Source organism: Lissotriton helveticus, chromosome 5_1 (genome assembly GCF_964261635.1).
Source record: "Lissotriton helveticus chromosome 5_1, aLisHel1.1, whole genome shotgun sequence".
Taxonomy (NCBI): domain Eukaryota; kingdom Metazoa; phylum Chordata; class Amphibia; order Caudata; family Salamandridae; genus Lissotriton; species Lissotriton helveticus.
Window position 1 is genome coordinate 1857455814 of NC_136065.1, and position 26863 is coordinate 1857482676.

General features: G+C 47.7%; 1 long non-coding RNA gene across 1 annotated transcript in view; it reads left to right on the forward strand.

Annotated features, from left to right (window-relative positions):
- The first annotated feature begins 240 nt into the window (after positions 1–240).
- LOC144753848 (uncharacterized) overlaps positions 241–26863 on the forward strand; it is a 195432-nt gene continuing 168809 nt past the window's right edge. Inside the window, exon 1 of the long non-coding RNA XR_013594562.1 lies at positions 241–359. This is a non-coding gene — a long non-coding RNA (uncharacterized LOC144753848). The remainder of the gene's footprint in view (positions 360–26863) is intronic.

Genomic DNA, 26863 nt, shown 5'->3' on the forward strand with positions numbered 1-26863 from the left:
ATTTTGGGGAAAGAGATGAAGTGGTGCTCTATATTCAGATGTAGCTTGGTCAGGGCATAACGGTGCTTGTGATTTGATATAAAGGTTAAATATGGTTACGGTCCTGTTGGTAACTGTTTCCCCCGTCACAACGCGATTCGGGGGCGTTTCTTGCTTTTTTTTTTATCTTGGTATTTAATCTTGACGTCACTGCAAGAACACGCCCCCGAATCTCGAAAATGCCGGAGCTTTGTGGCAGTAACTGCTGCCTTGAGAGCACAGACCCTGAGGCAGCAAAACCGTACTGTGATAACTTTTCACCCGCCCCGGGGTCTAACTGCACCATCACGCCACACAGCAGTTCATATCTTTTTTCAAAGGTAGAGTGATTCCGAGTGTATACTTTTTATTGTTGGACCTGGTGTTGTTTTGTTGTATTGCTTTATGGTTCGTTGCTGTTTATTTTACAGTGTTCAGTTACAAGCACCGCGTTTCATCACACAGCATGTGCACCTTTTTTCACGCACGGTGCCGTCCGTCTCTTCCCAGCAGACAGGCATGGCGCAAACAGAGCAGTTTGCCTAAAACGGCTTCCTTCTGCTGGCGCCCTCAGCCTCTTCCACCTCTCCCCACTGCCACAAAACCCCATTGAGGCGCCCACAGTCTCTTCTACCTCTTCCCACTGCTTCGAATTCAAAGCAGGCAGGGCGAAAATAGAGCAGGCTGCCTCAAATAGCTTCCGCCCGCTGCCAGCAAACGCTTTCAATTTAAATTTATAAGCCTCGGAGCGGCAGTCTTTGTAGGTATTACAGACTAAACATGTGCCCGGGGATACTACACGTTAAGAGCTCCGGAAATGGAGGGGCGTGTTCGAGCCCATCGGCTTTTGGGGACGAGGCTTGTTTTGCATATCTCACCCACTACCCCCTTCTTTCACGGACCTGATGGGCAGCTGCTGTGTGCAAACCCAGAGAGTGCAAGGGAATGCTAGGGAGTACTAGGGAGTGCAGAGTGACTAGGGAGTGCTAGGGAGTGGAGAGTGACTGCAGAGTGCTAGGGAGTGCTAGGGAGTGCAGAGTGACTGCAGAGTGCTAGGGAGTGCAGAGTGGCTGCAGAGTGCTAGGGAGTGCTAGGGACTGCAGAGTGACTGCAGAGTGACTGCTAGGGAGTGCTAGGAAGTGCAGAGTTACTGCAGAGTGCTAGGGAGTGCAGAGTGACTAGTGAGTGCAGAGTGACTAGGGAGTGCTAGGGAGTGCAGAGTGCAAGGGAGTGCTAGGGAGTGCAGAGTGACTAGGGAGTGCTAGGGAGTGTAGAGTGACTAGGGAGTGCAGAGTGCTAGGGAGTGGAGAGTGACTGCAGAGTGCTAGGGAGTGCAGAGTGACTGCAGAGTGCTAGAGAGTGCAGAGTGACTACAGAGTGCTAGGGAGAGCAGAGTGACTGCAGAATGCTAGGGAGTGCAGCAACTGTGCTTTCAGTTTCATTGCGACTGTGCGCATTTGTTTACATGTGGCTAGCCGTATTTACTTTACCACGGCTGCACGGATGGGAAGTAGCAGGGGGCACAGCCACACGGACGCCCCCCCCTCACTACAGTAAGGAGCCGCTGTCAGATGAGTTCGAGCAGAGAGTTCACTAAAGTGACGTACCGGGACAGGGTTAAACTGGAGTATTAGGAAGAGGGAAGCAAGTGTGTGTACAGCGCTACAGGGAGCAACATATACCCGGAGAGTATACACAGGGGCAGTGGGCACTGACGAACCAGGACAGTGGGCACTGTCTCATAGGGTGAGGGATGGTCATCGGTACAGGACAGTGACGAACGTGCCACCACCACCATACAGGGGTTAGAGACAAGTTTGCCTCAGTGGACAATGTGTTACTAGGCCTGTGCCCACAGAAGGTAGTTATTTGGTTCATTGAACAATAGGCTCTATGGCCAAAGTGCACCACCGGTTGATACAAGAGAGAGAGAGTGTAGAGTGCCACGAAGCGGTGGGGGCTTGTTTTGTTAGGCACGGGGAGAGTGGGTGTGTGTGTGTGTGGCTCTAGGTGTGTGTGTGTGTGTGTGTGGCTCTGGGTGTGTGTGTGTGTGGCTCTGGGTGTGTGTGTGTGTGTGTGTGTGTGTGTGTGTGTGTGGGGCTCTGTGTGTGTGTGTGTGGCTCTGGGTGTGTGTGTGTGTGTGGCTCTGGGTGTGTGTGTGTGGCTCTGGGTGTGTGTGTGTGTGGCTCTGGGTGTGGGTGTGTGTATTTGGCTCTGTGTGTGTGTGTGTGTGGCTCTGGGTGTGTGTGCGTGTGTGTGTGTGTGTGTGTGTGGGGCTCTGGGTGGGTGTGTGTGTGTGGCTCTGGGTGTGTGTGTGTGTGTGGCTCTGGGTGTGTGTGTGTGTGGCTCTGGGTGTGTGTGTGGCTCTGGGTGTGTGTGTGTGTGGCTGGCTCTGGGTGTGTGTGTGTGGCTCTGGGTGTGTGTGTGTGGCTCTGGGTGTGTGTGTGTGTGGTAGTATGTTGGACCCGGCCTCATGGCGTGGTCCTACCCCTCCCGCATGGCGGGCCCAGGATGACATCGGCCCTCCACCCAGCATCGGGCAGCCCTTTTGCCCGACACTGCACACCCCAACATTGCTGGTCCGGCCACCATCCCGGACCCCCACTACCGACCTGGCTCCATCGTGGGCCCCTCACGACCTAAGCACGAGGCCGCGCCCGACTCCATGTTGGGCCCACCACGTCACGACCACGTGGCCTCGGCCGCGGCCCAGGCCCCAGCAAAGCCCAGACATCGAGGCACCAAGATCCACCCAGGTGGTCGAGTGGCCACTCGACAGATCCCGGAGAAAAGGGAGTTTCGATGGCCCTCCAGCCGTCCCTGGACGCCGAGTATCGATCACCCTCCGCCCTCCCTGGGCGCTGGCTCCACCGCCCTGCTGGGTGTCTGGACACCATCATCCCGGCCCCTCTGACCCCCAGGCGAGAGGGTCCAGACATCAAAGGACTCCAGTCCTATATCTGGGCCAGCCCTGGAGTAGGACGGCAGTTGTATCCTGGACTGGAAGCCCTGCTGACTCTGTCACGGCCGACACCAGAAGAACTCATTGCCTGTAACCTGAAGAGACCCTGAGAGCCTGCTGGCGCTGCCACGGCCCACCTTTGCTGTACCATCTTAAGAGCCTGCTGGCGCTGCCGCGGCTGAACCATCTTGAGAGCCTGCTGGCGCTGCCGCGGCTGAACCATCTTGAGAGCCTGCTGGCGCTGCCGCAGCTGAACCATCTTGAGAGCCTGCTGGGGCTGCCGCGGCTGAACCATCTTGAGAGCCTGCTGGTGCTGCTGCGGCCTCCTCTCCGTTAAGACCACCTGTCGAGTCCTGCTGGCGCTGCCGCGGCTCGACCTCTCTGAACCCCCGCCTCGAGGATTGAGAGCTGTGCGCAGGGTATCCCTTCCTGTATCCGTACCGAGACTGTCCCGCTACCCTGTCCCTTTTACGAGACTCTATAGATCCCTCGATCTGCCTGTATATACCGCTGAGACCCAGCAACCTTTATTCTTGATAAAGCCTAAGAACTTAACCTCTTGTGTGGTGTCTGTTTGTAGTGTTGTGGTTACCCTGCTGTACGATCCTAGGAGAGGACCCTCACCCAGGAGGCCTCTCGATAATGCTCGGCTACTTCTCGACGGAGGGGTGGACCTAGGGGTGGTCAGTCAGATATCTTCTGCCTCCCCCAGGATCGCCTTTCTAACATTGGTGGCAAGCGACGGGATCCGAGCCGACGCAGATCGTACAGAGGGTGATTCACTCACTACCGAGAAAAACACACTACGACCATGACTACGCAAGAGACAAGACCGACTACGGAATTCCAGAAAGAAAAAATGGAAGATTACAGTCACAAAGAATTAAAACAATTCTGCAAAGACCTGGGCATCGCTACCACTGGGCTAAGCACCAAGGAAGACTTTAAATCAGCCCTACAAGCATGGGTGGACACCGATGATACACCACCCCGGAATGAAGACAACCCGGGCCCGAGCAGACGCCCGGAGACCGACACGACCCCAGCGGGGGGGAGACCCGCCAATCCAGGCACGAGCCCCCACGAAGACGCCCGAGAGCGGGAGAGGAACCGGCTCCACGAGTTGGAGCTCGCCCGACTCCGGTTGGATGGAGAACCACAGCTGGCGGAAAGGAAAATCACACTTGAGCAACTACGGCTAGAAGGAGACCTGGAGGAGAAGCGAAGACAAAGAGACCTCGAAGAAAAGAGACTCATGCGCGAGCATGAGCGCGGCCTAAAAGAACTAGAACTCAAGGCCAAAACTAATGATGCCAACGCCTCCGGGGGCAAGACCTCGCCCCCACCCTTGGACACAAAGGTGCACATACCCAAGGATGTCATCAAGGAATACTACAAGAACGACGACATCCAACAGTGGTTCAAAGCCTACGAGGTCGCCATGACCGCACATCGAGTACCCCTCAAGTACTGGGGCACCGGCCTGTGGGGGAAATTCGTCAATGAGGGGAGAGACGCCCTGCTAGAGCTCCCCGACGCTGAGATGACCTCGTACGAGCACATGAAAACCGCTCTCCTCACTCGCTATGGACTCACCCCCGAGATGTACCGGCAGCGATTCTGAGACTGTAAAAAAATCCCCGGTACCACGTGGGTGGAATACGTGAACTTTTTCAGCAGAGCCTTCGAGTGGTGGATCAAAGGCAGCCAGGTCACCACCTACCAGCAGTTGGTCGACCTCATTATATGGGAACATCTGTCCAACAACTGCTTCATCGAACTCCGGCAGCACCTCCTCGACAGCAAACTGACTGAGCCCCGAAAACTCGCTGTCGAGGCGGATAGATGGGTGAGCACCCGAGTCCCCCGGAGTCCGATGGGAGACTACAGCCGGGGATCCCCGTGGAACCACCGACCACGAGGCGGCGGAGGAGGCCAGAGCAGGGGACGAGACACCCCCACGGGGTCCTCCCCTACCTCCACTTCACCAGCCCTGGGCCGAAGGGGGGTTCCCCTAGCCCGACCCGGGCCCCGCCCGAATGTGACGTGCCACAGATGCCAGCGACAGGGCCACTACGCGAACGACCCCCTCTGCCCGATGAACCAGCGACCCGGCACCATCGGTCCTCCCAACCGCCAAATCGCGGCCGCCGCCCTGGGGGAAGAAAGAGGCGAGGAAGACGACAACTACCCCGAACAGGCCGAGTGGGAGCCCGCCGCCATGATCTTGGCATGCCTGGGTGATCGAGACATGGTCCCCCGAGACCCGATCCCAGGCAACACCCAGAAATATCGCCAATGGGTCACCATCAACGGCCGCCGGGCCGAAGCCCTCCGAGACACTGGAGCCAGCGTAACAGCGGTCCGACGCCACTTGGTGACCCCAGAGCAAATTCTCCTCAATATCATGTGCCCGGTGCGGACGGCAGACAACTCCGAGAGTTTGTGCCAGATGGCCCGCATCCCCTTCGAATGGGGGGGGTGTCGGGTAGGCTGAAGGTGACCGTCCGGGACGATGCCCCCGTGGACTGCCTCCTCGGGAACGACCTGGAAAGTTCCCCCTGGGCCAGCATCGAGCGGAGAGAGCATCGGGGGATGCTAGGCCTTCCAGAGTGGGTCTGGGCGACAACCCGCTCCATGTCCGCCCGAGCCTTCGCCCCACCGGAGGATGCTCCGACCGAGGAACCAGAGTGGCCCGCACCGCCACCGCCCACCGTCCCCGAGGACGCCGACCCTGAACCTGGCCCCCAGGGGCCCAACCATGAAGATCTCACCGAGCTCGGCCACCTTCCAGAACTAGCTCAATGGCGCCAAGAAGGTGGCCCCACCCGCGAACAATTCCGGCAGGAACAGAAAACCTGTCCCTCCCTCGAGGGAATCCGACAACAAGCCGCCACTCAAGCCGCTGGAGGCCCCTCGGGGTCCCACTGGGTCTATTGGGACCACGATCTTCTCTACAGCGAGCAGAAAGTTGCCGAACTAGGGGCCAGCCGAGTACTGGTCGTTCCCCTCCGTTTCAGAGACTTCCTCTTGAACTTGGAACACGACGTGCCCCTCGCCGGGCACCTGGGGCAGGATAAAACTTACAGCCGCCTGGTGACCCATTTCTACTGGCCGAAGATGCGCAACGATGTGCACAACCACTTCCAATCCTGTCCGATGTGTCAAGTCAGCGGAAAGAGCGGGGGAAAAGTCAAGGCCCCACTCCAGCCCTTTCCTGTGGTCACCACCCCCTTCGAGAGAGTGGGGATCGACATTGTGGGACCCTTGGACCCCCGCACCTCTCAGGGGCACCGCTTCATCCTCGTTCTGGTGGACCATGCCACCCGCTATCCTGAGGCCATCCCGCTCCGAACCATCACGGCCCCAGTAGTAGGCCGAGCCCTGATGGGGATCTTCTCCAGAGTCGGCTTCCCCCGAGAAGTCGTGAGTGATCGGGGTACAAACTTTATCTCCAAGCATATGCGATCCCTGTGGCAACAGTGCGGGGTCACATATAAGTTCACCACCCCGTATCACTCCCAAGGAAATGGATTTGTAGAACGGTTTAACCGAACGCTGAAGGGGATGATCAAGGGCTTAGACGAGCCACTACGACGCAGATGGGACGTCCTGCTGCCCTGCCTCCTGTTTGCGTACCGAGAGGTACCCCAGAAGTCCCTGGGGTTCAGCCCCTTCGAACTATTGTATGGGCACCCGGTCCGAGGCCCCCTCAGCCTGGTCAAAGAAGGCTGGGAGACGGCTGTCCGAGGTGCCCCACCAGATGTCTACCAGTACCTCCTGACACTCCGCAACCAGACTTGGAAGTTCCGGGAACTTGCCGAGGCCAACCTCGAGGCCAGTCAGGAGGAGATGAAATGCTGGTATGACCAGAGCGCCTCATCCATCGAATTCGAGCCGGGCCAGCAAGTCTGGGTCATGTCCCCGGTTGAACCTTGCGCCCTCCAGGACAAATGGGCGGGGCCCTTCAAAGTGGTGGAGCGCAAGAGCCCCGTCACTTACCTGGTGGACCTGGAATCCCCCCGGAACCCCCTCCGGGATCTGCACACTAACCGGCTCAAGCCGCACTTCGCCCGCACTGAACTAAGTCTGCTGCTAGCGACCAATGACGGAGCTGAAGACGACTCCGAACCCGTACCAGATCTCATGAACATCACCGAGAAAGACGGCTCCATCGAAGGGGTCACGCTCTCCTCTACCCTGACCCCAGAACAGCACCAAGACTGCCGGGAGCTGCTGGGGCAATTTGCAGACCTATTTTGCCTCACCCCTGGAGTCACCCGGTGGTGTGTCCACGATGTGGACACCGGAGACAACCCGCCTGTAAAACACCGAGCTTTCCGAGTGCCCGACCGCGTTCGGGCCTGCATTCAATCCGAAGTGGCCAAGATGCTAGCTCTGGGGGTAGTCGAACCCTCCGACATTCCCTGGGCCAGTCCTGTTGTCCTGGTCCCTAAAGCCACCGTCCCTGGCACACCCCCGGAGCTCCGGTTCTGTGTTGACTACCGGGGGCTGAATGCAGTCACCCGGACCGACGCCCATCCCATTCCCCGGGCGGATGAACTGATCGATCGCCTGGGGGCCGCCAAATATCTCGACCCCTGATGGCCACTACCACTTCAAAGTGATGCCCTTCGGCATGAAAAACGCCCCGGCCACCTTCCAGAGACTCCTGAACCGGGTACTGGCCAGACTAGAAGAATTCAGTGCCGCCTATCTAGACGACATTGCGGTGTACAGCCGCCACTGGGGTGAGCACCTGACCCACCTCCGGGAGGTCCTGTCGGCCCTCCGACGGGCCAGCAAGTGCCAGATCGGCCAAGGGTCCGTGACGTATCTGGGACACCAAGTGGGGAGCGGCCTGGTGGCTCCCCTCCAGCCAAAGATTGACGCCATCCGGGCCTGGGAGCCCCCGATCACCCAAACAGCCGTCCGAGCCTTCCTGGGGCTCACAGGATACTATCGGCGCTTCATAAAAGACTATGGAAGCATTGTGGGGCCCCTCACAGAACTGACCTCCAAGAGGCTACCCCAGAAGGTGCGCTGGACCCCAGAGTGCCAAGCAGCCTTCGAGGCTCTAAAGACCGCCATGTGCACCGCCCCTGTGCTCCAAGCCCCCGACTACAGACGAGAGTTTGTGGTCCAAACCGACGCCTCGGAGCACGGCATTGGGGCGGTCCTCTCACAAGTGAACCCTGAGGGAATCGACCTTCCCGTTGCCTTCATCAGCCGGCGGCTGCTGGCCAGAGAACAGCGCTGGAGCACAATCGAGAGGGAAGCCTTTGCCGTCGTGTGGGCACTAAAGAAGCTCCGGTCCTACCTCTTCGGCACCCACTTCCGGGTCCAGACCGACCACCGGCCCCTGCGGTGGTTGATGCAGATGCGGGGAGAAAACCCGAAACTGTTGCGATGGTCCATCTCCCTGCAAGGGATGGACTTCACTGTGGAGCATCGCCCCGGCAACGACCACGCCAATGCTGACGGCCTGTCCCGATTCTTCCGCCTCGGCGAGGAGAATCCCCAAGAAGATGGGTGACTCTCCCCTGCCTTCAGCTGGGGGGGACGCGTGTTGGACCCGGCCTCATGGCGTGGTCCTACCCCTCCCGCATGGCGGGCCCAGGACGATATCAGCCCTCCACCCAGCATCGGGCAGCCCTTTTGCCCGACACTGCACGCCCCAACATTGCTGGTCCGGCCACCATCCCGGACCCCCACTACCGACCTGGCTCCATCGTGGGCCCCTCACGACCTAAGCACGAGGCAGCGCCCGACTCCATCTTGGGCCCACCACGTCACGACCACGTGGCCTCGGCCCCGGCCCAGGCCCCAGCGAAGCCCAGTCATCGAGGCACCAAGATCCACCCAGGTGGTCGAGTGGCCACTCGACAGATCCCGGAGAAAGGGGAGTTTCGATGGCCCTCCAGCCGTCCCCGGATGCCTAGTATCGATCGCCCTCCGGCCTCCCTGGGCGCTGGCTCCACCCCCCTGCTGGGTGTCTGGACACCATCATCCCGGCCCCTCTGACCCCCAGGCAAGAGGGTCCAGACATCAAAGGACTCCAGTCCTATATCTGGGCCAGCCCCGGAGTAGGACGGCAGTTGTATCCTGGACTGGAAGCCCTGCTGACGCTGTCACGGCCGACACCAGAAGAACTCATTGCCTGTAACCTGAAGAGACCCTGAGAGCCTGCTGGCGCTGCCGTGGCCCACCTTTGCTGTACCATCTTAAGAGCCTGCTGGCGCTGCCGCGGCTGAACCATCTTGAGAGCCTGCTGGCGCTGCCGCAGCTGAACCATCTTGAGAGCCTGCTGGCGCTGCCGCGGCTGAACCATCTTGAGAGCCTGCTGGCGCTGCCGCGGCTGAACCATCTTGAGAGCCTGCTGGCGCTGCCGCGGCCTCCTCTCCATTAAGACCACCTGTCGAGTCCTGCTGGCGCTGCCGCGGCTCGACCTCTCGGAACCCCCGGCTCGAGGATTGAGAGCTGTGCGCAGGGTATCCCTTCCTGTATCCATACCGAGACTGTCCCGCTACCCTGTCCCTTTTACGAGACTCTATAGATCCCTCGATCTGCCTGTATATACCGCTGAGACCCAGCAACCTTTATTCTTGATAAAGCCTAAGAACTTAACCTCTTGTGTGGTGTCCGTTTGTAGTGTTGTGGTTACCCTGCTGTACGATCCTAGGAGAGGACCCTCACCCAGGAGGCCTCTCGATAACGCTCTGCTACTTCTCGACGGAGGGGTGGACCTAGGGGTGGTCAGTCAGATATCTTCTGCCTCCCCCAGGATCGCCTTTCTAACATAGTAATTGCTGTCTGCTGAGCTCGTCCGTAGGGTACAATAGGTCTCACATTTGCGAGAGATTAAGCTATTGGCAATGTAAATGACAATGCCATTTATTTATCTGTTTTCAAAACCAACACATAAATACAAATTTTGTCATTTACAATGCCAATAGCTCTAACTTTTCCAAAGGCGAAACCGTTGCATTGTAAATGCTTGTTAGATGTCTTTCCTCTTGACTCCCTCGGTTATCACATGACGTCAATATTCAGATTGATCTACAACATTTAAGTAAGTTATCATTTAAACTAACTCAATATTTGAGTCCATTACAGGTTAAGGAACACACGGCTGACTAAAATAGGACCATTTAAAAGACCTAAACATTTTCATCATCCCCTTTTAAATCTTTATTTCGATGCCTTGACTGATTAAAGGACATCTAATTTTTGTTTTACCATTATTACCCTATACAGATTACATGCATGAGAAAGGTATAGAACTACCATGCAGCTTATAATGACCAGACTACAAGTAACCAGGTATATAGCCTTTTCTCTCTCTTTTTTGGTGACAGATAATTCTGGCTACTGCTACATCTTGGAAATATAGATTATTCAACCAATGGGACAATGTGCAGTGTATAATGTACCTTTGTTGTTGTGCCCTTGTAGATAAAACTAATTACCGAATGACAAACCACCACGGAGAAGTTTTATTATACCTGGCCTCCTTCAAAAGAAAATAATAAGTATTTATCTCTCTGGTATTCTAATTTATTTGAATATTCACTCTTAAAGGTGCACCTAGACCGGTTATAAGATAAGGAACTATCCCTCAGATTCATCAATGTCCCGATTTGCGAGTCCTTAATAGCGATTATTAATGAATCGCTATTAAGGACTCGCAAAACGGGATTCATGTAGAAATCGCACAATTAAATGCGATTTCTACAGCAAGGCCCATAGGAATGAATGGGGAGTCATTCCTTATTTGCGATTCACAATTTGCGAATCGCAAATAAGGAAGCGATTTCAAGGGTGCCAGGGGTGTCCAAAGGACACCCTGTAGCACCCCTGAAATGCAAATGTACACAGGTGTTGCGCACACACATGTCCAAAGGACACGTGTGTGTGTAACATGCAACTTAGAAAAATGCACTAAAGTGCATTTTTCTAAGTTTTCGCTATTTACCACGAAGTTACACTTCGCGGCAAATAGCGGCCCCATATTGCGAATTCGCAATTTTTAAAAGGTTCATGAATAGCATTTAAGGAATCTCTAATTGAGATTCCTTAAATGCGATTCTTCGCAATTTTGCGCTTTCTGTAATAGCGATTTTTGCATTTGGGATGATGAATCCCAAATGCAAAAATAGCGCTCGCAAAGGGCCGGATTCTCAGAATCTGGCCCTTTGCGAGACGATATTATAATGATGAACCTGGCTGCATTTGCCCTCTTGGGCAATGATAGGTGTTGATCCAAAATCGTTTTGTTAGAATTTAGTAAACAAGTGCTTATTATCACTTATTTCCTTTCTTTCTTCTACTATTCATGGGTGATCCTTAGGTTATGTCTATGGTTATCTTTTTCTCTTTTATCTTCGCCTTTTTGTACTTCTGTATTTTTATACTGGTGGCTCAAATGTATAAATTAGGGTTGTGGCCCATAATAACTCAGTATGTTGAGTGTAAATATGTAACATACTTGTACAGGATCTTCTCAGGTCTTTTTGGACAAAGTTATGAAAATAGCTGAAGCTTGATAAGCTCAAATGTATATCAGAATTATGAAACCGGGTCAGAAAAATGTGACAGATTTAGTCTGTTGTATAAGCTCATTGTGTGTGTTTTCTGTATTTTTTAGAAAAAATTTGAGACAGGTTTACATGACGAAGGCCTTAACGCCGAAACGCATGTCGTGCTTTTCTTCTCTTTGCATCGACCGCCAGCCTTTACATTCTTCATTAACCCCTCCTTTAGGTTTTTAACTGTGTATTATATTGGTTTGTGTAGTGTATATGTCTTGATGTTTATATGTACAAAAAGAATAACCAAAAGAAATATACATATATATTTATAGATAAAAGTACACACTTGCTATGTGCGATGAGATTATAAAGGAAAGTAAACGAATAAAAGATAAATATTTTCATATCAAAAATAATTGCTTGTAGTAAATTGATTTGTAAACAAGTTTAAAATGCACTGTTTCTGCACAAATTATGGCCTGGCTTTTTCATTGTAAATGTATGTTTTGGATCTTGAGGCTAGCTTGTTGTTTACCTATTTAGATATTGTGCCCTACAGCTAGCAAGATATATTATTGTTTCGTAGGGGTCCCCCTTTCATCAAAATACCACGAGTCATTGGAGACAGGTATGCTCCCCTCCACAACTTTGCAGGCGACTGTGGTTTCACTATTGAAGCCTGGACGAGTCGGCTCTGACATGTTCGGGTTATAGGCCCTTATCGCTACTCAATTCGGACTATAAAATATTAAGTTATTAGCCAATTGACTCTGCCAGCTAATCCCAAAACTGATACACACTGATCAATGCGGGTTCGTGCCAGGTAGGAGTATGGCGCTAAACATCAGATGGTTGCATCAAATTATGTCCGGTACTCTCGGGACGGGGACAAAAGCCCCGAGACAGGGGTTCGACTCACTGCACTGCGATTACATATTTTACGCCCTCTCTGGGTTTGGTATACCAGCAGAATATATTAAATGGGTACGATTATTATATACAAACCCCACAGCGCGTGCACGTACAGGACAGCATATCTCCCAACAGTACACTGTGGTTAGAGGTACCAGGCAAGGATGCCCGTTGTCGACGTTATTGTTTATCTTGCCACTGGAACCCCTCTTACATAGACTCCGCTCCCTAATCGGGTGCACGGGAATAGTGAGAGGTCACATGACACATATTGTCTCTGCTTATGCAGATGACCTCATTTTATATATGAAAGACATGGATATGAATTTTGAGCCCCTGCCCTCAACTTTTGCTCTTTTTCAGGAGTTGACTGCCCTTTCGATAAATGGCACCAAATCATATGCCTATTTTTTCGACAACCCCACGCAAACTGGACAGTTACATTTTGGTCAATGGAAGTTCAACATAGCGCCGGATACCTTTCGGTGTTTGGGAATACAGATCTATCGAGACACGACAGATTTGTTAGATGCCAATCTGACTCATGTGGTAAATGCTCTCAAGCCCCAGGTTAAGTTCTGGACCTCGCTGCCTCTATAGGTGGCAGGGTGGGTCACCATAACTAAGATGGTGCTATTGCCATGACTGCTTTATTATTTCACCAATCTACCTATACTTGTACCAACAGGGATTTTTAAATTGCTGAATTCTTTAATGACAGAGCTGATTTTGGGACACAGGACACAGACAAATTGTCCTACTGAAGCTACAATTAGGTACAAAACAGGGAGGACTGGAGGTGCCAGACTTGAAGGCATCCTGTTACGCTAGTCAGCTGTAATGGCAGGCGTATTGGTTAGCAGGTTGTAACTTACAGAAATTAGGTATGTCAAATTGGGAAATGGGACCGCGGAGATATCCACAGGCTCCTTCTGCCCAGGGCCAAGATTCCACTATCGACACCATAACTATTACGAATAGCAATAATATATTGGAGACATGCCTTGAGATACACAAAGTGAACACCAGCATATGCTCCTACTATCCTACTGCTGGTTATTCCCACACAGACAGATGTAGTTACTAATTGTACCCTGCGGGCATGGGCCAACACGGGAATTATTACGATAGGGGCGTTCTTCTCGGAGGGTGTCCTAATGTCAAATGAAGCCTTTGTGTGTGAGCATGGAGCTTCAGATAGATTGTTCCTATTACATGCAAGTATCTCTAGATTTATTCAGGATATATTGACTCAAGGGGGTATCGAACCTGCTACAAACACATTACTTACTATGCAATACCTGATGGGACATGGGGCACACCTGACCAAATGGCTGTCTCAGGGTATCCGTACTGTTGCGGCGATCTCATTGCAACCACTCCATGACAAGTGGGCAAGAGACATGGGCTGTGTATTTACAGACAAAGAAGGGGACACCATAAATGGTTTTCCCAAGAAGGTGTCTCGTAATCCCAAATTTAAATTCATCCAATTGATGCTGCTACACAGAGCTTATCTGACCCCACGTAGTCTATGCACCATGTTTCCGGGAACGGGGGACACCTGCCCGCGATGTCACACACCCGATGCAGGGCTGAAACACATGGTATGGGACTGCCCAGGATTAGGCCATTACTGGACGTCTGTATGTCAGATATTGAAGGACATTGCCCCAGTGTGCAATAATGATTCAATGGCATATTGGAAAGCCACTAGGGCGCCATCCTTACAGGACTGGCATGCGGAAATGGTCAGATGGGGAAGAGGGGAAGGGGCTGAATTACAAAGGGAAGAGCATAGGGGTTTGCGTAAGACACCAATATCTAAGACTTGGAATGCACTGATGGAGGAATTTGTTGCGATTGACATACTGTCATACTGAGAGAGCATAGTGGCACCTAGCCGGGCCCGGACTACAAGCGGTGATCACACATGTCAACATTGTCAGTGCTCTCAATCACAGAGAGAAATGGGGTGCAAATAGGAATGCATATGGGGAAACTGTGTACGCAGGAACATGATATGGGCATGTGAATATACTATTTATGGGAAGTGTTGGCCAGGTTCGTGGGAGGGGGGAGGGACAGGGAAAGTTGTTCTTATAAGTTAGTTATATAATGAGAAGATCTGGTTTTGCAAATTTAAAATGTTATACAATGGCTGATTTCTGTTAGTTGTGCGGGAGCCGTACGATTGCAAATTGTTTTAAAGCCATGGACCCACTCAATTGTACTCAAGAAATGAAACAATGTTAATTGAGCACTGTATAAGATCCTCGGGAACACTGTTGGGATCCGCTGTATAAACGATGTAAACGCACACATGTGTTGTATGAATAGAATGCTTACTTCTCACCTTTTTCTTATATGGGTAATTGCTGTATAAAATCAATAAAAATATGTAAAAAAAAAAAGAGATACTCAAAGACAAGTTGAATGTTTTTTTTTTAAATGGTTTATTGAATATTTTGTGTCAGTCACTATTATTAAACATTGCAATATGCCAGTTTATAAAACATACATTTGATTATATCGTAATGGTGACTTTTTGACAAAGTGAACAGGACTGCTTTCTTATATGTTGATGTCCTGACCCCTGGATAAAGCCAATAGGCTCCCCCTTTATATTGTTACGTGACTTAGCTATGTGCGGTGGCAGGGGGTTGGGCGCATCGACTGGAAGCAGACACTGGTATTGTTTGTAAGCAGTCGCTTGGCTGTGTCAGGAAAGCCATTCCAGCACATGAGTGCAATACCCGGGGGCTGAGGTGGCCCCACTCACCGGTATTACCAGAGGTTGAGTAGCACAGAGGTGGCTGGCCACAGTGTGTAGCAGCATGTGGAGCTCAACAGCGCAGAGGAGCGGGGGCACAACTTGCCTGGTGAAGAAAGGAGCTGGAGAGCAGCAAAAGAAAGGGACCAAACTGCAGCCATTGTGACCACACGGAGCGGCGGTGACAAGAGCTACATACACTGCAGCGACAAGCAGCCTCACCTGCAAATAGCCCACGGAAGGCTGCTCACGGAACAAGGAAGCCCCCATCTCTCATGGCAAGGCACTCAGGCGAGCAGTTGGAAAGTCAGCCAGTAGCCTGGCCCAAGGGGAAGATCGTAGGAGCCCTCTTTAAATAGCCATCCCCAGCAGCTCTTGGCAACACGTCACTACCATAGCAAAAGGACCCAAGCCAGATTCGGAGCAGGAGGCAACAGTAACATGCGGCATGGAACAGTTGGGCTCAGAAGTAACACAGACCAACAAATGCGCTGAGGAATTAGCGCACCTTATGCAACTCAAATGTGAGGCCAGCGTGAGAGTGGGGAAGGAGAACTTCCTACCCAGGCTCGTTAGCGGTGAATATACATATATATATATATATATGATCCAGGAACTCACTAGATTGATTTTGTCTTTTTCACGACAGGAGATACAAATTAGGGCAATTGTTAGACGAAATTGGCCTATCGTGAAGACGATCCGGTGATTGGCAAGCTACTACCATCTAATCCAGCTGTGACTTTTAGAAAGTAGTTCGCTGACAAGGAGCAATATAGAAGAACATAGTAAGAGTACTCAGCAAGAAAAGGATTCTATAAATGTGCGACATGCAAGGCCTGCCAATATGGCATTAATACCACATAATATACAACTGCATTTAATGCCGGGGTACGCATTATATAGGACAACATCTTACTTGCAAGTCAGAGTATGCAGTATACGTCTTAATTTGCAGTTGTGAACTCAAGTGTATAGGCAGTACCAAATTAGCAGTGCACAAGAGGATCCTACAACATATATATGCCATCATCAACAATGATGATAGCTATCCAGTGGCAAAACATTTTAAGATCTGCCATAACAGTGATCCCAAATATTTGACATATTATCAATTATTTCCGTATCTCCACAGAAAAGAGGTTGGGATAAAGAATCGAAATTAAGGCGTTTAGAAACAACTTATATTTTACAGTTTTATTCTAAACAATCCAGAGGCCTCAATACCAGTAAGGACCTGTACACATTCTTATGAGATATATTGATTGTGGAGCTGAGGAGCAGAAAATGATTAGGATTGCATAAGCTGTATATTTATGAAATGAAACTCAGGGCAGAACAGAATGAACCATCAATTTCTCTAGTAATGAATTTAATGCACTTTTATGAAGAATTTTACTGGGACTTTTATGATAATTTGTGTAAATATATGTGATATTTATGGTTGGATTTTAGAGATCATATTAATATGGAAAGTGTATTTTATACTTCTATTTAATTAATGTGATTTTCTAGGGGGATCGATTATGAAATGTCTAATATATATATAATAATGTATTGATTGGAGGGCCTTAGCACGGTTGCACTTTAGATTAGACTTTTTTGGCATTATATAATCTGCGATGGGGTGGGACTATAAGTATTAAACAAGAATCTATCAACTAAGGCAGATTAAGTCAATACGAATACAGTGGTATTTTTCAATTTTTGATTAAGTTGGGTTGTTTAGATGCTGGAACCAGAAATAGTTTTTTTGTATTTTTTATTATTCTTTATACATTCACTGGTTGAATATGCACTTTATTAGCTTCACAGTTTGGATATGGATATGTTTTTAGGACTAATTTCAGGCATTTTGAAGCTGATATTAGTTTATTGTATAACATTATTAAGGAAATTGTCCTAATATGGTAGGTGATGGCCACTTTACAACATTTATGTTTATACTAGGTGGCTAAAATCTTTCCATACGAGACGAATATTGTTTCTATGTCCATTGTGTGTTCTTTAGCACTTGCACTTTAAAAAGCGGGGTAAAATGTCTATGAGGTGTCAAGTGATCATGGGCGGGATAGCCCGAAATGCGTCATGACAGATTGGCAATAAACTAAAAAGTATTGCACGGTATTTGGGTCCACACTCGTTTCTTTCCTACAAAGGAGTTGGAGCTGTGAGCGATATATATATATATACACATACATACATACAACAATACACACACACACACACACACCCGCGCGCACACACACACACACACACACATTACCACTGGGTAGTCATAGTTAGGACTACCTTTCCATAGGAAATGGCTTTTTTGGTTTTGAAGAAGGGGGGATCCCCAAATGCAATTTTACCCTGCAATTTCCAAAAGGATTTTTGGAAAGTGCTAAATTGAAAACCACTGAACAGAATTACACCAATTTTGCACGAAATAGATATTAGTAAAGAAAGTAAATTGTTTTGTGATTTGGTGTAAATCTGTTCAGTAACTTTTGAGAAATTAAAGTTAAAAAATAATTTTATATCTGGATGGTTGGGTTTGCTTAAATCTCACAAGAGTATTGCAGTAGCATGAATATAAAAATGTAGCCATCTTAATGGTTCGAGAGGGTTGTATAGAGCTGTAGAGAACCAAGGTGTCAGCATAGAGGCTTATAATTGCTGTTAGCAAGGTTGGATTAATGTCCCATGTTGTTAGTTTGCCCCACAGTCTCTCTTATTAAATGCTGTGACAAGATTGTTAAAGGCTGTATAGAGTGAGCACCCCTTCATTGTTGCTGTTTGATCTATTAGGATTCCCAAAGTAAATCGTTCCTCTTCTATACAGCTGTCTTTTTGAATGCCCATTTGAAAGTAATGGACAAGAATTTTCGTCAAGGCCCAGTGTTCCAGCTCTTCATTTAGTACTTTTGAGAAGCAGTTTCCTTCGATGTCCAGTAATGCAATAAGGTGTAGTTTTCAGCTGGATTAGATGACCTCTTTTTATGGATGGGTACCAAAAGGGATCCTTTCCAAATTTCCGATGTTATGTTTGAGGCAATGCAGTTTTGGAGAGTAGGAGCAATGTCTTGGCCCATGGTGAATGATTTGCTTTGAACACAGCAGCCAGGATTCCATTGGGGCCTGGGGCTCCATTACTACAGATACATTTGAGAATGAGCTAACATGTCAGTAAGCTTTAATTCACTTTCCGGGCAAGTTCCATATTGAAATTTCATTCATTAGCTTGTGGGTAGGACATTGTTTGTGTCTCTGGCTTTATCATTGGTATTGTCTGGTTTATTAGATTCAAGAATTTTCGAGCTGCTTTTGATCTGGCGGCTTTATGCAAATTGAACCCACTCTTTGTCCTCCTTGGTACTTCTATCTTCCCAAAGTTTTTTTCTGTACTTATCTTTTTTTTTTTTACTTTTACATCTGAGTCTTTGAGTTTCAATGATTTTATTGTTGTATAATAGTTATTTTTTAGATCACTAGTTTCTTTTGTTAGATAGTGTGGATTTGTCTATGGTGGATTTTTAGATTTTTAGATATCAATGACGGGGATACCTAGTTCAACTAAGATCTTTTGTATAAATTCATGCCACAACAGTGCAGTAACTGTGTAGCCTTTTCCTTCATTTGTGTCTGCTTCCAGAGCAGAGCTAATGGAGGTTACTCAAAATAGCCAATTTTTTCTATTTGCCATTTTACCCTCTTGATTGGTTCAATTGTGTCTTTGGTTCACTTTTCTATTAATAAACTAATTATAAAAGAATGTCATTTGTTGTACAAACTGGTCACTTTTTAGTTTTGGAATTATCCAGTAATTTGTTATTAGATGAAAATTAGTTATTGAGGCCAAGGTGTAATCCAGTGTTGCCAAACGTTGCAGGGATACATGGGGCGATGCAGAGTGTTGATTTGCAGGGAGCCAACAATTTAGTACTCACATGCGAAACTTTTTAGGACCCTGATCAGCTCTTCACCCTTTATGTCTGTCTTTTAGAAGGTGGTTGACAGGGGAGGAACTCCCCAGTGGATATCATCATATAGTTGCGGAACTGATTCATTCATTGTGTTAGAAATTGGGTTTCTGGTTGGCAGAGGTACGCACCCTGTCCAAGCAGGAATCACAATCCTAGTCAGGATAAATGCAGTCACACTGAAAGTTTACCTGGGCGCACCCTCTCATAGCTTGGCACAGAGCAGTCAGGCTAAACTAAAACGGCAATGTGTAAATAATGTGTGCACACACAAACACACACAGTAACACTGTGAAAACACCACAAAAGTTCTCTCCACACCTGTTTAGAAAAATAGGCTATATTTATCTGAGTAAAACAAGACCAAAACGTCAAAAATCCAACATACACAAGTCAAGATATTAATTTTGCAAGATTATATCAAACTTCAGTGCTTAGAAATCAATAGTTCCAACAGGAGCTATCTGGTCGTGCTTGACTGGGGCAAATCCAAATGTTCAGTCTGACCGCGATGAAGCATGAACCGGATACATGAGTCATGCAGAGCCACTGACAGTAAGTACCTTGGATGCGTCGATGCTCAGGGAAGTTGCTTTGAAATACGAAGGTGATGCGTTGCTGTTGTAGGTAATGCATCGATTCCGAAGTTGTGTAAATTCGTTGATGCGTCGATATCAAGAGTGATGTCTAACTGCTGAGCTGAAGCTGATGCATTGGTTTGAAGCCATGCAGGGCTGGGAATGCATAAGAGTTCAGGGCGAGGCATCACAGACATCGGCGATGCATTGTCCAAGACTCACGCAGCAGCGGTGATTTGAAAGTGCTGCGTTGGCAATGTCGGGCTGTGTTGTAAGTCGAGGTCATTGCATTGTGCACTCGGTGAGCAGTGTCCACGGCTTCAGTGCAGGTGTCGATTTTGAAGGGAATATGCCAGTTTTGAATGACGCTTCAGTGTCAATGGGTTGGTTTCTTGAGTTGTAGCACCAAACACTCACTTCCAAGGACCCAGGACTGAATTTGGCAGCACTTGGCAGAGCAGGAGTTACTGCAGAGGAGTCCAGGTGCTGGTAGCAAGATGCAGGTGTAATCTTTGATATCCCTGAGATTTCAGAAACAGGAGGCAAGCCCAAACAAGCCCTTGGAAGAAACTTTAGAGATGCAGGATGTAGAGAGTAACGTCCAGTCCTCTCAGCCCCAGGTAAGAAGCTGCAGGCAGCATACCAACTCAGCAAAGTAAGCAGCAAAGTGGCAGTCCCTCCTGGCAGCACCAGAGCTCTTCTTCCTGGCAGAATACCTTTAGTCCAGAAGTGTTCTGAGTCTATTGTGTTAGAGGTCCAGTACAAATGGCCATTTGAAGTAGGGAGACTTCAAAGAAAGGTCTTTGTAGTGCACAAGACCCTTCTCTTCCTTGCCCTGGCTCTAGACAAACTGCAGGGGGTATGCCGCTCTTTCTGTGGGGACAAGCACAGCCCTATTCAGGTGCAAGGATTAGCTTCTCCCTCTCACTCTAGTTCAGTAAGACCCATCAGCCTGGTGATGGGCCATCAGGAAGTGCAGGGCACACCTTTTCTCCCTTTATCTGTAAATGTCTAGAGGGAATGCACAAAGACCAGCTGTCATCCAACCCAGACGTGTATTCTAGGGACAGGCAGAGGTATAACATGCTAAAGGTAAGAATATGCTAACTTTCTAAAAGTGAAAGCGAGAACAATGATAAAGTATTAGACATACGGTACACTACTCAAAAGTCCTAGACAGTATGTGCACTACTTAAAAGTCTTAGACAGAAGGTGCACTACTTAAAAAAGGTGCACTATGTGTTTTTAAATTGTCTAAATCTAAATGTAAATCTAAAATTGTAAGTCAGAAGATACCAAACATACTCTTCCTATCTTTTCCCAATTGGAAGTTACACTTGTAGAGTGTTACAATGCAGCTCCAATGCTAACCTATGGGAGAGATAGGCCTTACTGAAGTGAAAAACACATTTAGCTGTCTTTCACCACCAGGACATGTAAAACTCCACAGTACATGTCCTGCCTTTTAACTACACTGCATCCTGCCCGAGGTGCTACCAATGGCCTACCTTACGTGTAACTTATATGCACTTAAAGGGAAGGTTAGCAAGTAGGTGAAATTGCCTCGGATGGGTGGGACAATCAGTGCTGCCTGCCCACTAGTAGCATTTGATGTACAGGCCCTGGCACATGTAGTGCACTGTACTAGGTACTTAATCAATCAAACATGCCAATCATAGAAAAATCAAATGCCATTACATTTTGGATACTGAGCACATGAACTTTAGCACTGGTCAGCAGTGAAAAAGTGCCCAGAATCCTAAAACCTGCAAAAAAGGAATTGAGCACACCAAAAAGAGGTCATACGGAAAAAAGTCAGGGGAAAGAAACCACACCAAAAGATGCCAGGCCTAACAGTTTGAGTTAAAGTCTCCTGTTAGCAGTGAAGTTACCTTTGTGTGAGCCAGCATTACCTTGCTTAATGTATGGGGAAGTGCTCCATCAATTTTCCATTTAATTGATGCCTTGGAATTGATATAATTGTTGCCAATAATTTATTATACATTGTCTTTTTTACCTTATTCAAGTTTCATCAAAGGTAGTGCTGGATTATTTTATGGAATGTTGGATGAGTTATAGATAATAGAGTTGTGAATATAAATTGGAATACTCCAGAAGAACTGAGCAGAATGTTGTAGCTTAATCACTTAATAATCAAACATGCCAATCATAGAAAAATCAAATGCCATTACATTTTAGGTACAGAGTACATGATATTCAGCACTGGTCAGCAGTGAAAAAGTGCCCTAAGTCCTAAAACCAGCAAAAAAACAATTGAGCACACAAAAAGAGGCCATACTGAAAAAAGTCAGGGTAAAGAAACCACACCAAAAGATACAAGGTCTAACAGTTTGAATTAAAGTCTCCTGTTGGCAGTGATGTTGGCTTTGTGTGAGCCCGCATTACATTGTTTAATGTATGGGGAAGTGCTCTGTCAATTTCCAATTTCATTGATGCCTTGGAATTGATATAATTGTTGGCAATAATTTATTATACATTGCCTTTTTTTACCTTATTCAAGTTTCATCAAAGGTAGAGCTGGATTATCATAGGAGTCCTAACTTTTCTACACCTAAATGCCTTCTGTGAATACCAAACGTAGTAAGTTTAGGATTTTATCTCAAGTTAGTAGTATTAAAGTTAGGAGTTCTAATTTTACTGCTACTAAATGCCTTCTGTGAATACCAAAAGTAGTAAGGTTAGGATTTCATCTAAAGTTAGTTGTAGTAAAGTTAGGAGTCCTAACTTTACTACTACTAAAGGGCTTCTGTGAATACCAAAAGTAGTAAGATGCTATTGCCCTATTTAAAATGTCACCTCCACCTCTAGGTTGAGATTGAGGCACAGAATGAATCTAGGTTTGTCACCACTTAGTTGAGATTGTGCATTTCATATTTGGGGCTAATTATACTTCTTTATATCGTTTGCTCTTTGTTCAACTAATGAATTAACTGCTTGGGCTGGTAGTTCTTCATTTATATCTGCAAGGTGCTTAGAAGCTGTAAGCGTTTCTTTTTGAGTTTGTCTTCTTGGAAACCCATGTTTGTTGGATAATTGATTTTGATCCCTTCTGCCTGTTTGCATGGCTATATCTCTTTTCACATCCAACAGTAATGGCCTACTTATCTTTTGTGTTTGATTTTCCTAAGGACATAATTCCACCTTATTTTCGGGGCCTTCAAAATGATGCAACTGTGCCTACCTTGATATTGAGAGCACCTGGCCATGTTTCTTGGCAGATCCCCCCTGTTCATTGGGGTTTTATTGTGCAGGTGTTGCCTCTTCAATGAAATAACAGAGACACTTGTCATTGTTTGACTGGGTGCTGTTGGACCTGGCCCTTTTTGATGGGCCTCCTCCAGATTGTTGCATTCTCTTCCTGAAAACAGTTTTGTTGGCATTAGGACACGCCGAGACTCTGCCGTCCGTGACAACCACTAATGCGATGTTCATGTGAACCTGACTCTTCACACTACAGCAACCCCCCAGAGCGACCGACAACATGAGAGCTGCCATCAAGCAGCTCCATCAACAACCGTCTGCGAAGCCTAACCGGATCTTTGAACTCCAGCAACAACTGTCTGTGACGTCTAACTGGATCTTCAGGCTACAGCGGCGACCGTCCCTGATGCCAGGCCTGCTTTTAGTGCTAGAGTGATGACCATCTGCAAAACTCTCTCTGCTCTTCATAGCCAGTGCATCTCAAACAGAACTCATAGTGCCGGATTTTGAGAACCTTCTCAGCTAGACTAACCTGGTCCCTGTATCCAGCCCGCGCTCCATTGCGGTTGGCCTGACTTTCCCCAGTCTAGCAGGAACAGAGTTTGTAACAGACTCTTCGGGTCCTGACATTTGGACAGTTATCCCTGAGGGCTATATAATTGTACGGAAAGATAGAAATTAGGGCAGAGGTGGTGAGATAGCTATTATTTAGACTGCTATACCCTGACCCAGCTGCCCCGGGTGAACCTGGAGATGGCAAAGATACTGGGATTTATCCTACCCTTTTCTCCCAAACAATAAATATCCGGACGCCTTATATAGAGACCCCACGGCACGCTGGCAGGAGTCTTTTCGGCTCTTTGTGAAATGATATCCCCTTTGGCCCTGAGGTACGGACACTGCGTCCTGCAGGGGGACTTCAATTTACACATGGACTGTGATCAGCTAAAGAATAGCCATACACTGATGGAGAGCTGCACGGCTGTGGGCCTTATGCCTTCCACTAGGGTCCTACTCATTTGGCCGGACATACGCTGGACCAAATATTCACATAAATTCCCCTTGATGTCGATCCTCCCACGCCTTTGGTCTGGTCTGATCATTTTCTCCTTGGGTTCAGATGGCCAAAATTCAGTAATATCCCTCTCAAAGAGTGCAACCCTCCCCATACAATCAGTGCTCTTTGCAAAATTAAATCAGATCTACTGATCAATAAGGATGAAGCCACTGGTCCTTCCCTCACTGGCAAGATTAGCATTGATGTAGGCCTGGTTGAGGACTGGATTGAGTCCGCTTGTCAGTCTCTGGCTCTGGAAAGCGGCACCAAACTGTTTCTGTCAAAAGTGCCTAGTCCTTGGTTCACCCCGTCCCTAAAAAAATTGAAATTGGACAGTAAGCATAAAGACAGGCTATGGAGGACAAACTACTGTCCAGCAGCCAGAGCAGGCTATGAAGCAGAGCTAGGTAACTATTATACAGAAATAAAATAGCAAACAAGAACTATTTTGAGGCCAGAATTCTAAAGGCAGGCAACCACTCAAGAGTAATCTTAAAAATTGTGAGGTCTTTTTCCGCGCCGGAAGTCGGTTCCAAAGTGAAACCACCCTCTGAGAAATGGTGTGAGATGCTGGCCTCATTCTTCCAAGAAAAATGTGTGTCTATCCAGGTCAGCCTCCCTCCACTCGTGGTGAATTATGGTATATTAGGGCCGGCCTTAGAGGGGGCCAATACTCGAGAAATTCTCAATGACATTCTACCCTCAACCATGGAAGTAAGGGGCATATGTATGAAAATCAGTATTTGCGATTCTCAAATAGTCATTTTTTGAGAATCGCTATTTGAGAATTGCAAAATGGGATGTATTTGAAAAATCACACTTTTTTTGCGATTTCTTAGTATTTCTTAATTGAGATTAGCAAATTGCGAAATCGTAATTAAGGAATACCTTCCCATTTATTCCTATGGGCCAGGAGGCCCATAGGAATGAATGGGAAGTCATTCTCAATTTGCGATTCGCAATTTGAGAATCGCAAATTGAGAATAATTTCAAGGGGGCAAGGGTGTCATAAGAACACCCTGATGCACCCCTGAAATGAACATGTGTTTGCATATGGCGCACATACATGCCCTAAGGGCATGTATGTGCGCCACATGGCACCTTGAAAAATGCCAAAAAGTGCATTTTTGAGCGAAATCGCAAATTACCACCAACTTGAAGTTGGTGGTAAATTGCGATTTCTTAAGAAGAAATCGCACGACTTGGGTGCTTGTTGCATAGCATTTAAGGAATCGAAATTTGCGATTCCTTAAAAGCTACACAAAATTAAGGAATCGCAAATTTTGCGATTCCTTAATATTGCGATGAGATTTTCATTATACATCGCGTTTTGCAAATTTTTTGCCGCAAACGCTGCTTTTTTGCGATTCGCAGGGTTTGCGACTAAAAATCTGTTTCATACATCTGCCCCAAAGTTCCTTGAACTCTTTCAAACCCATCTCTTTAGAGGACTTTTTAAGGGCTCTAAAACGCCTCAAATCTGGCTCTCCAATGGACCCTGCACCCACTTCTATTTTGGTACTAGGAGAGGAGGCAATTAATCCACACATGAATCAGCTATTAAATGCTTCCTTTTCATCTGCCATGGTCCCCACTAAATGGGAACAGGCTAAGGTTATTCCACTGTTAAAAAAGGGCCAGACTAATCCCTCTGATCCAGCCAATTACAGGTCGATCCCCTTCCCCCCGGCCTTCTCAAAGCTTCGGGAGAAACATATGAACCAGCAGTTATCATCTTTTCTGGAAAAGAATGGCTTACTTCACCCAGCCAGTCGGACTTTTTCCCTAATCACAGCATGGAAACTGCTCTGCGATGTCAATCCTCAAGACTCTCCCTGCTCCTCGCGGATCCCGCCACCACGAACGGAACTCTTCACACCAGATTTTAAGAACATTTTCAGAGGGACTAACCTGGTCCTTGTATCAGACACATGATCCAACACTGTTGGCCTAAATTTGTGACTTTCCCCAGTCTATCAAGGCCAGATGACTGCAAGTGGCGCTTTGTGCTTTTAGGTGCTGCATCTACATAAAAAACCCTGTTGGGATTTTTCCTGTGTTGTGTTTTCACTTTTTACTGTTTGTGGGTTACATAAATACTTGACACATTGCCTCTAAGTTAAGCCTGACTGTTTTGTGCCAAGCTGCCAGAGAATTAAACACAGGTAAATTTAGTGACTTTCGTTGTTCACCCTGACAAGGACTGTGGTTGTTGCTTGAGTGGGGCTATCACCCCCTCAACCAATAACTTGATTTTTTACAGGTGCTTTGTAGAATTGTCATTGGTGACCGGGATTCCCTGCCAACCATCGGTCTTCATTCCTGCTTGGGACATTGACTTAATAGCATATTATGTTTGGTTACTGGGCTTAGATCTTGCTGTTGATTGTGCATGTGGACTAGACCAATCTTTTTTTCTTTTTCTGCCCTTTTTCTGCCCACGTCTTGTGAAAAACAGTTATGCTTTTTGGTTGTTCTCAAAAATAAGAAAAACTCTTGGGCTTGTGGATAAAAGTCCACCCTGGTGCCATGTTAATTGGTTTGAACCTTTGTCAATCTCTTCAATCATTTTCTATTTTTCTTCGATTACTTGTTTGCCTGAATGTCTGGTGATCAGAAACATGATGGCTTCTCAGGATTAGGTTTTGGTAGGATTGAGGCTTGCGGGCTAGTATTTTCAATGTCTCCTAAGATGTGCACTAAAGTTCAATTCCTTACTGAGTGTGGGGACTCTTTGTTGACCATTTGTAGTTTTTGCTATTATCAAGCAGCGTTCTGGTTTTGGTTTTCTTGAGTTGCATGAGATTTGTTTATTCATCTCACTGGTTGAAGCCACTTCACCTTT